Source organism: Neoarius graeffei, chromosome 19, assembly GCF_027579695.1.
Source record: "Neoarius graeffei isolate fNeoGra1 chromosome 19, fNeoGra1.pri, whole genome shotgun sequence".
Lineage (NCBI taxonomy): Eukaryota > Metazoa > Chordata > Actinopteri > Siluriformes > Ariidae > Neoarius > Neoarius graeffei.
The window spans coordinates 13,541,203-13,553,293 of NC_083587.1; positions in this window are offsets into that span (position 1 = coordinate 13,541,203).

Genomic DNA, 12,091 nt, shown 5'->3' on the forward strand with positions numbered 1-12,091 from the left:
TTTCACCAAACTTGGCAAAAGGCTTTGCTATATGACAGTTATACGCAGATTGAAATTTTGTTTAATTTGGGCAGATTTTTCCAGAGTTATGAACTTGATTTGTAAATTTGTACTTTGGCAATTTCAAGGTGTGCTTGCTTTCTGAAATCAACTTCCCTCATAATTTTTATTCCCCCGCTGGCCGAAAGGCCCGAAGGGGGATTATGTCATGGCAATGTCCGTCCGTCCTGGGAAGGGTGCTCACCTTCTGAAATCAACTCCTCTCACAATTTGTGGAGGAATTTCACAAAATTTGATAGGATTCTTTGTTACATGTCACTAATACGCATATTGCAATTTCATTCAATTCAGTCGCATTTTACCAGAGTTATAGCAGAGTTGCTAGTGGGGGATATTGTGCTTTCAGCCCATGTTTACATTAGACCGTATCAGCGGATCATCAGATTAATGTTTTTAAAACGATTAGTGTGCACACAGCAACACCAATACACGATTTGCGTGCACACAGCAATACCAATACACGGATACGCTCGGCTCCGCAGGCATCCTGCGCTCCAAATCACTCCGCCCTGAACAGCGAGTGCCCTCTGGAGGGTGCGCACTCCGGCCTTGCGCAGCTCACAGAGCACGCGAGTGAAGTGAACAAGCTGTGATTCGGGACTGAGCCGCTGTGTGTGTGATCCCAGCGCATATCACTTACCACTTGCAAGTGGAAGGATGGCAAGCCTAAAGACAATCATAACTACACAATGGGCAGTATTTGCATCAGTATTTGCAGTATTTTCATACTTTTATACTCTTTAATGAAAGGTGATACAAGGCGGAAGTCCGCGCCGTTTTTCAGCAGTCGCGTCACATGACCAACGCCAGCGAATCAGGAAGGTGGATGTCACAGTGACGTTGTCCAATGAGACGCCAGCTAGAGCTCAGCACAGCGTATCCGCGTATTCTCAATGTTTACACAGCACCGGAGCTGACACGATCTGGATTGAATACGTGGACGCTGGCGGATTCCCGTTTCCCGGCGTTTCCAGGCGGTTTAATGTAAACGGACAGTGCATCCGCGAAGAAAACGAGACAGATACGGTCTAATGTAAACGTAGCCTCAGAGTGCTCTTGTTAAGAGTGAATTGTGAAACACACACACACACACACACACACACACATTCTAATACTTTTTAATAAACCAGAGTCAGTCTGCACACATGGATGAAATTCACAAGACCATTCTGCAGTTTTAGAAAAAGAACCCAAGGGTGCTTGAAGAGTTCTATGGATAGTTAACAGGTCTTCTGACACTAAAAGTGTTTGACTTTAAATAATTTCTGAAAGAGAAAGTTAACCTTTAAAGTGCATATCCTGGACCAAATTCATTTTTTTTTATATGAAAGAATGTCCCTTTACACACTCATCCAGAAGGGTAATTTTGCACAAGGCCGTCTGTCTACAGCAGAAAAAAATAAAATAATAAAACGCGTCTGGAAAAATCCCAAGAGAGTCTGGAGCCAGATTCATGACATCACCTGCGGAAGCGCCAGCAGGCTGAGAGAGCTTGCACGGTTTCAGTGCACAGCCTGTGTAGACCAAGTTTAGCAGCTAGCGATTTTGCATTGAAATATGGAATTGTCACCTGAGCGCAATGTGGGAAACGATGAGTACTAATCCCATCAAGATTGGTGTTGCTACACCCTCCTACAATACATCTGTTAACCATTTTAATAATTACGTGATAACGTTGAAGAAATTTGCAGAAAACCACCAGGTCGTTTTCTCATAAACAAACCAACGCTGACATAGAATTCAGAGGGAGGTGTCCCGCACGTGGCATCACAAAAATCAGTGTTTCCCAGGAAATCCAAATGCCAAGTTTTTTCAGCAGCGGACCAATTCGCCTCAAATGGCTTGATTTCAACTGAATTTTTCTGGTATTGCGCAAGGTAAAAAAAATTGCACAAAATGCAAAATGTGACAGATATTTGACCAAATTTTAATATAAAATAGAAGAATTACACTGATCTTGCTCCTGAATTTACCCGTGATATGTACTTTAAGAGCTGCCCCAGAGGTACAACTAAAGAACCATTAACAGTTCTAGACAGAACGTTTTTAAGAAGGGTTTTTTTAAAGTACAACATTACACGCTTCTAAAAAGGTTCTTCAGTTGGAGTTGTGGAGAGTTACAGGTTCTATCTCTACAGACCTCAACTCTGAGAAGCTTAAAACTTTCTCCATTTGTTCTTTGGATTTTTAAGGGTTTAACTGGACAACTGAATAGTCCATAAAGGTTCTAGATTTGAGCTTTTTTCCCCCCGTGTTTAAGTGTAGAAGTGATATTAATTTTTTTTTTACTGTCAATGAAATTTTTTTTAACAGCAAATTTAGGAACAGAATACCCATGTTGTTCCTAATGTTCACGTTTCTCCTCCTCATGACTGAAACCTGTGTAATTACCTGCAGTACAGGTGTGGTGTTGCCTCCCACACCTCTTTACAGACAGAGACAGGTCACAACTGAAGCGTGTGTTAGATGTGCGGCATAGAAATGCAAAGCCTGATGCAAATGGCTGCCATTTGCACTGTGCTAACAGCGAGATAGGACGAGGAGAAGCAGACAAGAGAGAATGCAAATGGATCGAGTTCAGCATGATGATACACACTGAGAGAGAGAGAGAAGACAAAACACACTCAGATACACAATTCTCTTACATGAAGGAGGAAGCTGGTGCTCTGTTGCTCTCTGTTTCTTCTTATATCATCATCTACACAAAACCTTCTGAACAGTTTGAAAATCTTAAGAACTTCAGGCCAGCGTGAGCCACATCAGAGACTCAAACCACATCACATTCATCAAATTATCACTACAAAAGCAGGCCAGTCCACAACACGTGCATTTATAAACACAGCAGAGGGTTTAACAGTCTGGTATCCATCCCGCTCGGGAAGGTACTGCTTTCATTTCCTGCAGCATAGGTCATAGTCTCAGAACAGGCCTAGTTAATTTCTGACAATCCAGAGCCAAGGCCAGGGAGCAGACGAACAGGCTAAACCGACTGTCTGCTAGCTGCACAGAGTCGTCACTCAGGGAGGGCCCACTACATCGAGACTGTGTCTGTTCCCCGAGCTCAACAAAAAGGTAGAAATATTCAGAGAGTTTGTTCCAGTAACCTAATCAATATAAAATTAGATCATACTGACTGTACAGCCGCTGCCAGCACCTTTGATCTAAAGGTGGGGCTATTAAATATTAGATCTCTTACATCTAAAGCACTAATGGTTAATGAACTCATTACTGATCAGGAGTTTAATGCACTTTGTTTAACTGAAACATGGATTAAGCCAAATGAATATATAGCAATAAATGAAGCGAGTCCTCCTGGATACAGTTATATACACCAGCCTCGTCTAACTGGCAGAGGAGGAGGCGTCGCAGTTATTTATAATGATTATCTAGGTGTAACAAACAAACCTAGTTATAAATCGAATACATTTGAAGTTCTTCATACTCATATAATGTATGTAGCCTCGAAAAATAGGTCTACCCAGTTAATTCCATTACTGTAATTCCATTACAGGCCCCCAGGGCCATATTCTGAGTTTCTTTCTGAATTTGCAGATTTTATCTCAGATCTGGTTATTTCCTGAGACAAAGCTTTAGTTGCCGGAGATTTTAATATTCACTGTGATAACCCAGAAGACCCTTTGAAAACAGCGTTTGTGTCCATTTTAGATTCAGTAGGGATTAATCAGAATGTTATAGGACCGACCCATAATGGTGTTCACACCCTCGATCTAATACTAACATTCAGGTTAAACATATAAAATATAGTCACACTTCCACAGTCTGAAGTTATCTCAGATCATTATCTCATCTCATTCAAAATATGTCTGAGTAATAATATATGCACCTCACCACGCTACTGTATTAAATGTACATTCACGCCAGCTACTGCACAGAGCTTTATAAATGTTCTCCAAGAGTTATCAACTTTGATTGGGTCACTGTCAGCCCCTGCAGAACTTGATCAGGCAACTGAATGCTTAGAGTCAACGTTCTGCCATACTTTAGATAATGTAGCTCCTCTTAAAAGGAAAATGGTCAGAGACAAAAAATTAGCACCCTGGTATAATGATGACACTCGCACTTTAAAACAGACCATTCGAAAATTGGAACGTAAATGGTGTCAAACAAAATTGGTAGTGTTCAAATTAGCGTGGAAGGAGAGCTTCCTCATGTACAGAAAAGCTCTTAGTGCTGCTAGATCAACATATCTCTCCTCCCTAATAGAAGATAACAAAAATAATCTGAGATTCCTATTTAATACTGTAGCAAAATTAACCAGGTATAAGTCCACTATAGACACATGTGCACCTGCAGTATGTAGTAGCAACGACTTCATGAATTTTTTTAATGACAAAATTGAGAATATCTCATCTCATTATCTCTAGCCGCTTTATCCTGTTCTACAGGGTTGCAGACAAGCTGGAGCCCATCCCAGTTGACTACAGGCGAAAGGCGGGGTGCACCCTGGACAAGTCACCAGGTCATCACAAGGCTGACACGTAGACACAGACAACCATTCACACTCACATTCACACCTACGGTCAATTTAGAGTCACCAGTTAACCTAACCTGCATGTCTTTGGACTGTGGGGAAAACTGGAATACCCAGAGGAAACCCACACGGACACGGGGAGAACATGCAAACTCCGCACAGAAAGGCCCTCGTCGGCCACGGGGCTCAAACCCGGACCTTCTTGCTGTGAGGCGACAGCGCTAACCACTACACCACCGTGCTGCCCGTAAGTGAACCTGTAGTTAACAATATAACTGTATCAGATCAGCAATTAGAATATTTTACTCCCCTTAGAAAAATTTAATTACTTTCATTAATCTCGGCATCAAAAGCCTCAACTTGTGTACTAGATCCCTTACCTACACGTCTATTCAAACAGATAATACCTGAAGCAATTGAACTGCTTCTAAAAATAATCAATTCTTCTCTTAGGATTGGCTATGTACCCAAATCCTTGAAACTAGCAGTTATCAAACTCCTGATTAAAAAACCTGACCTTGATCCCTGTCAGCTGTCCAATTATCGGCCAATATCAATCCTCCCCTTTATCTCCAAGATCCTTGAAAAAGCTGTGGCACAGCAGTTATGTTTATATTTACATAGGAATGACATCCATTAAATGTATCAGTCAGGATTTAGACCTCATCATAGCACAGAGACAGCTCTGGTTAAAGTAGTAAATGACCTACTGTTGGCGTCTGATCAGGGCTGTGTCTCACTGCTTGTGTTGCTTGACCTTAGTGCAGCATTTGATACCATTGATCATTCCATTCTTCTGGATAGACTAGAAAATGTTGTGGGAGTTAAGGGAACGGCCCTCTCCTGGCTCAGCTCTTATTTAACTGATCGCTATCAGTATGTTGATGTAAATGGTGATTTTTCGAGACATACTGAAGTAAAGTTTGGTGTTCAACAAGGTTCTGTCTTGGGTCCACTGCTTTTTTCTTTATATATGTTACATCTGGGTGATATTATTCGTAAACATGGTATTAGTTTCCACTGTCATGCTGATGACACACAGTTGTATATTTCTGCAAAACCTGATGAAAGACACCAGCTTAATAGAATTGAGGAATGTGTAAAGGACATTAGACACTGGGTGCTTATTAACTTCCTTCTGCTTAACTCTGACAAGACTGACGTACTTGTACTAGGACCACATGCAGCTAGAAGTAAGTTTTCTGATTACACAGTAACTCTGGATGGCCTTTCTGTTTCTTCACGTGCAGCAGTAAAAGACCTCGGAGTGATTATTGACCCCAGTCTTTCATTCGAAACTCACATTGATAACATTACCCGGATAGCTTTCTTTCATCTCAGAAATATTGCTAAGATAAGAAATTTAATGTCACTACATGACACGGAAAAACTAGTTCATGCTTTCGTTACCTCCAGGTTGGATTATTGTAATGCCTTACTGTCTGGATGTTCCAATAAATGCATAAACAAGTTCCAGTTAGTTCAAAATGCAGCAGCAAGAGTCCTTACTAGAACTAGAAAATATGACCACATCACCCCTGTCTTATCCACACTGCATTGGCTCCCAATCAAATTTCATATTGATTATAAAATACTACTATTGACCTTTAAAGCACTGAATGGTCTTGCACCACAGTACCTGGGTGAAATTCTGGTCCTCTATGACCTGCCACGCCTACTTAGATCAAAAGGTGCAGGCTATCTGCTGGTACCTCGTATGGACCCTTTTCACGTGACGTCACGACAAACGCGGCCGCCATTTTGGATGTGTACTACCAGTAGTTTACCACAGCCAACATTGAGGAACGACAGCAAAGAAAGTTTTTACTTTCAGCAAGACTTCCATCATGCCACTATATTGTTGTGCACCTGGATGTAGTAACCATCAACAAACAAGGCAAGGGTTATCATTTTATCGGATCCCGACGGAGAAGATGGATAGCGGCCATTAACAGATTGGCAGCCCTCGGCATACCAACGCTTGTGTAGTGACCACTTTGTTGGAGGTAAGACGAATAAAATTAGCCAGAAAAGGCATTACATTGCTGTTAACATTCTGTGGCGGCGAGTGTGTAACCAAATAGGCTAAAATAACCCATTGTAACCTCTTTGTTCTTCTGTAGTAGCTATTGTTGACTAGCTAATGTCAACAAGTAGCTAGTATGTTACTGTAGCAATGTTTACGTTCAGTCATTTGGATGACTGTTAAAACCTTTCAGTCTCAAGTTTTTCCTTTACTGTATTTACTAGTTTACTGTAATTATGATCCGACAGCTATTTACACAGGATCCAGTATAAATAGCTGCCGGAGCCGACGTCCGAGGTTCCGGAGCGCGCTCCGGCTTGCTCCCCCTCAAATTAAGCAGCGCGCGCCGGCTTGCTCCCGGAGTGCTCCGGCCGAGGTTCCCCTCAAATTAAGCAGCGCGTGCCGGCTTGCTCCCGGAGTGCTCCGGCCGAGGTTCCGGAGCACACTCCGGCCAAGGTTGCCCTCAAATTAAGCAGCGCGCTCCGGCTTGCTCCGGAGCAAGCTGGAGCGCGCTCCGTAACCTCGGCCGGAGCACTCCTGGAGCAAGCCGGAGCGCGCTCCGGAACCTCGGACGTTGGCGTGTATGTGTATGGCGATGGGTTTTTAATGACATAGGTATACAGATCATGTGGGCCGAAGTCAGGTAAAGACAAGGGCTTCGTGTACTTCCGTACGTCAGTGAACAATCCTGGTGGAAGCAGGTAAACGTCGTTCTCTAAGCCTGCTAACCTCAATTTTTGCAAATACCTCTCCCTCTGCTCGCCCTGTAAATGCCCTACGTCGCTGGATAGTGAAGGTGTTTTCTGCATCTCGCTCCTTTTTCTTTTATGTTTTTCGTTTGTCGCCTTCCTCGCATTCAAACTGATTCGAGCCAAAGTCCACTACATGTCCAAAATGGCGGTCGCGTTTACGAAGGTCACGTGACTGAAAAGGGTCTATAGTGAAGGCTGCATCAGGGGGCAGAGCCTTTTCTTACAAAGCCCCACAGTTATGGAACAGCCTTCCAAGTAGTGTTCGGGAATCAGACACAGTCTCAGCGTTTAAGTCTTGGCTGAAAACATATCTGTTTAGTCAAGCCTTTTGTTAATGGTGTTTATGAGGTAAAGGAGTAGATCTGAAGAGTCCTCAGACATAGAATGTTTTAGTAAACTGGGATGTATGGATGCTGTCAGTCCCCCACTCACTTGCTCACTTGAGTTTGTTGACGGTGTAGTGGCTGCTGCTTTATGTCCCGGGGCTCCCTCATGTCTGTGTTACCTTCTGGCGCTCCCCTTTTAGTTATGCTGTCATAGTTAGTTGCCGGAGTCCCTGCTTGTACTCAGTGCAATATGTATACTGTTCCTACTTATTCAGGTGACATTGGGCATACCTAACAACCTGTGTTTTCTCTCTCCCCCCCCTCCCCCCCCCCCCCCCCCCCCCCAAAAAAAAAAAATCTGTCCCTTTGAGTTAGATATCAATCCTGGGATCGAGATGCTGACCTCTTCTGCTCCTCGGACCTGCCTGATCCATCCTGGTGCCCTGTGTCTGGTTGGAGTCTCATCGCATCGCTCCTGTGGAGGACGGCCCCATGTGGACAGTTGAAAGTCGCACCTGGAGGACGCTCTGGACCCTTACAGTAATGCTTTTATGGCTGAGGACTACAGTTGACTTGCTAACTTTAGGACTGCAGTTATCATGAACAGTTTTGCACTCAAGTTTCCATCAATGAAGAGTTTATAACATCAACAAAACTGACTTCATGTTAATGTTGTAGCTGAGCTCCCAGTGGAGCACCATACCTAAGAAAAATGGTAAACCCATCGAGTCGATTTTTTGTGGTTTGTCCGTGTATGTGTACCACCAGTCATACACACCGCCTAGTGGTCAGTGTTAGTAATTACCAGTCATACACACCGCCTCGTGGCCAGTGTTAGTAATTGCCAGTCATACACACCGCCTCGTGGCCAGTGCTAGCCAGTAAAGAAATAAAACGAAAGAGACTGGCTATGATATAAGAAAATTCTACAACCCAGAAACAGATGGGAGCTCCGCTTTTAGGCAGTGCCTAAATCTATATATTAGTCATGTTGTCTGTTGTTGCCCAAATGAGGATGGGTCCCCTTTTGAGTCTGGTTCCTCTCGAGGTTTCTTCCTCATGTCGTCTGAGGGAGTTTTTTCTTGCCACCTTCGCCACAGGCTTGCTCAGTGGGGATAGATTAGGGATAAAATTAGCTCATGTTTTAAGTCGTTCAAATTCTGTAAAGTTGCTTTGCGACAATGTTTATTGTTAAAAGCACTATACAAATAAACTTGACTTGACTTAAACCGCTTTAAACTAGCCAGTCTTTTAATGACTATTTTAATTTACACTTCCTATAAAAGAATTAATAGCACTCTAAAGTCTGTGAGTTAATAAATGTAAGATTTATAATTAAGAATCTTCTTTCCAAATGCACCTGAAAGTGTTGCTGAAATCTAAGTTAGTATTTTAGAGCTTTTTTATGCCTGTACCCGTTACAGACACCAATACAACAATGTCTCATCTCATCTCATTATCTCTAGCCGCTTTATCCTTCTACAGGGTCGCAGGCAAGCTGGAGCCTATCCCAGCTGACTATGGGTGAAAGGCGGGGTACACCCTGGACAAGTCGCCAGGTCATCACAGGGTTGACACATAGACACAGACAACCATTCACACTCACACCTACGGTCAATTTAGAGTCACCAGTTAACCTAACCTGCATGTCTTTGGACTGTGGGGGAAACCGGAGCACCCGGAGGAAACCCACGCGGACATGGGGAGAACATGCAAACTCCACACAGAAAGGCCCTCGCCGGCCCCGGGGCTCGAACCCAGGACCTTCTTGCTGTGAGGCGACAGCGCTAACCACTACACCACCGTGCCGCCCCAATACAACAATGTAACTACAAAAATAAATTAAAAGTTTGAGAAATTGTAATGTTATAGTTCACCACTTCTGGTAGAAATAACAATTCTTGATGACTCATTCTGTACGAGTCGTCTAATCCAGTTAAACGCTCTCTAGACTGCATATGCATACTGTCCAGCTTGGTCATGATGACGCCGGGTTCGCCACTAGGGTTTTATTTTTCTCTGTTTAGTTGTACTTTGTCAGCTGTTTGCTGATTGTTACATCAACAGAATATTACACTGAGTGTTATTCTGCCACTTTGTACATTTGGCTCTAGAACTTTCTTGTCTAGAAGTTCAGCTCTTCTTGTACCTGACTTTTGCACTCGTTGTATGTTGCTCTGGATAAGAGCATCTGCTAAATGCCTGTAATGTAATGTAATGTAATGTAATGTAATGTAATGTAATATGCCCCACCCCCAGGGTGTGTGTCCTGCTCTCCAGTAGCAGGTTGTTAGCAGTAAACATGGTTTGTCAGTGTGTTTCTGGCTGTGCGTCTTCACACACACTATTCCATTTTCCAAATAAGAATAAATGTTTGGAGTTTACGCCTTTGGAAGCGGGCGGAGTTGGCAATGTTGTGACTTTTCTGAGGGTTTTATCAGAATGTCCCGAGACTGATGAAGAATTCCATCTTTCCATCGCTGTCTCCATCAGCAAGAGTCAGTAATACAACCCCGATTCCAAAAAAGTTGGGACAAAGTACAAATTGTAAATAAAAACAGAATGCAATAATTTACAAATTTCAAAAACCGATATTGTATTCACAATAGAACGTAGACAACATATCAAATATCGAAAGTGAGACATTTTGAAATTTCATGCCAAATATTGGCTCATTTGAAATTTCATGATAGCAACACATCTCAAAAAAGTTGGGACAGGGGCAATAAGAGGCTGGAAAAGTTAAAGGTACAAAAAAGGAACAGCTGGAGGACCAAATTGCAACTCATTAGGTCAATTGGCAATAGGTCATTAACATGACTGGGTATAAAAAGAGCATCTTGGAGTGGCAGCGGCTCTCAGAAGTAAAGATGGGAAGAGGATCACCAATCCCCCTAATTCTGCGCCGACAAATAGTGGAGCAATATCAGAAAGGAGTTCAACAGTGTAAAATTGCAAAGAGTTTGAACATATCATCATCTACAGTGCATATCATCATCAAAAGATTCAGAGAATCTGGAAGAATCTCTGTGCGTAAGGGTCAAGGCCGGAAAACCATACTGGGTGCCCGTGATCTTCGGGCCCTTAGACGGCACTGCATCACATACAGGCATGCTTCTGTATTGGAAATCACAAAATGGGCTCAGGAATATTTCCAGAGAACATTATCTGTGAACACAATTCACCGTGCCATCCGCCGTTGCCAGCTAAAACTCTATAGTTCAAAGAAGAAGCCGTATCTAAACATGATCCAGAAGCGCAGACGTCTTCTCTGGGCCAAGGCTCATTTAAAATGGACTGTGGCAAAGTGGAAAACTGTTCTGTGGTCAGACGAATCAAAATTTGAAGTTCTTTATGGAAATCAGGGACGCCGTGTCATTCGGACTAAAGAGGAGAAGGACGACCCGAGTTGTTATCAGTGCTCAGTTCAGAAGCCTGCATCTCTGATGGTATGGGGTTGCATTAGTGCGTGTGGCATGGGCAACTTACACATCTGGAAAGACACCATCAATGCTGAAAGGTATATCCAGGTTCTAGAGCAACATATGCTCCCATCCAGTCGACGTCTCTTTCAGGGAAGACCTTGCATTTTCCAACATGACAATGCCAAACCACATACTGCATCGATTACAGCATCATGGCTGCGTAGAAGAAGGGTCCGGGTACTGAACTGGCCAGCCTGCAGTCCAGATCTTTCACCCATAGAAAACATTTGGTGCATCATAAAACGGATGATATGACAAAAAAGACCTAAGACAGTTGAGCAACTAGAATCCTACATTAGACAAGAATGGGTTAACATTCCTATCCCTAAACTTGAGCAACTTGTCTCCTCAGTCCCCAGACGTTTACAGACTGTTGTAAAGAGAAAAGGGGATGTCTCACAGTGGGAAACATGGCCTTGTCCCAACTTTTTTGAGATGTGTTGTTGTCATGAAATTTAAAATCACCTAATTTTTCTCTTTAAATGATACATTTTCTCAGTTTAAACATTTGATATGTCATCTATGTTCTATTCTGAATAAAATATGGAATTTTGAAACTTCCACATCATTGCATTCTGTTTTTATTTACAATTTGTACTTTGTCCCAACTTTTTTGGAATCGGGGTTGTATCATTTTACCCCCCACTCAGACATGTCAGATTTCTCCTAGTGATGACCTGCAGCTCTCCATCACCACTCGCACCATTAGCACTCGAGATCGTCTCAAGACGTATAACTCTAAACACACGGCGTCTCTGCATCTAGGGTGAGATGAAAGTCACCCTGGTTAAAGTGGACAGGCGTGGGTGAAGGTGGTGGTGAGATGTTCCTCCACAGCTGAAAAAACTCACTTTATTTTTCTTCATGTTTAGTGAGCACGCTAAAATACTGTCAGTACTTAACCAACAATAATATGCCAAAAGGTGATAGATAGATAGATAGATAGATAG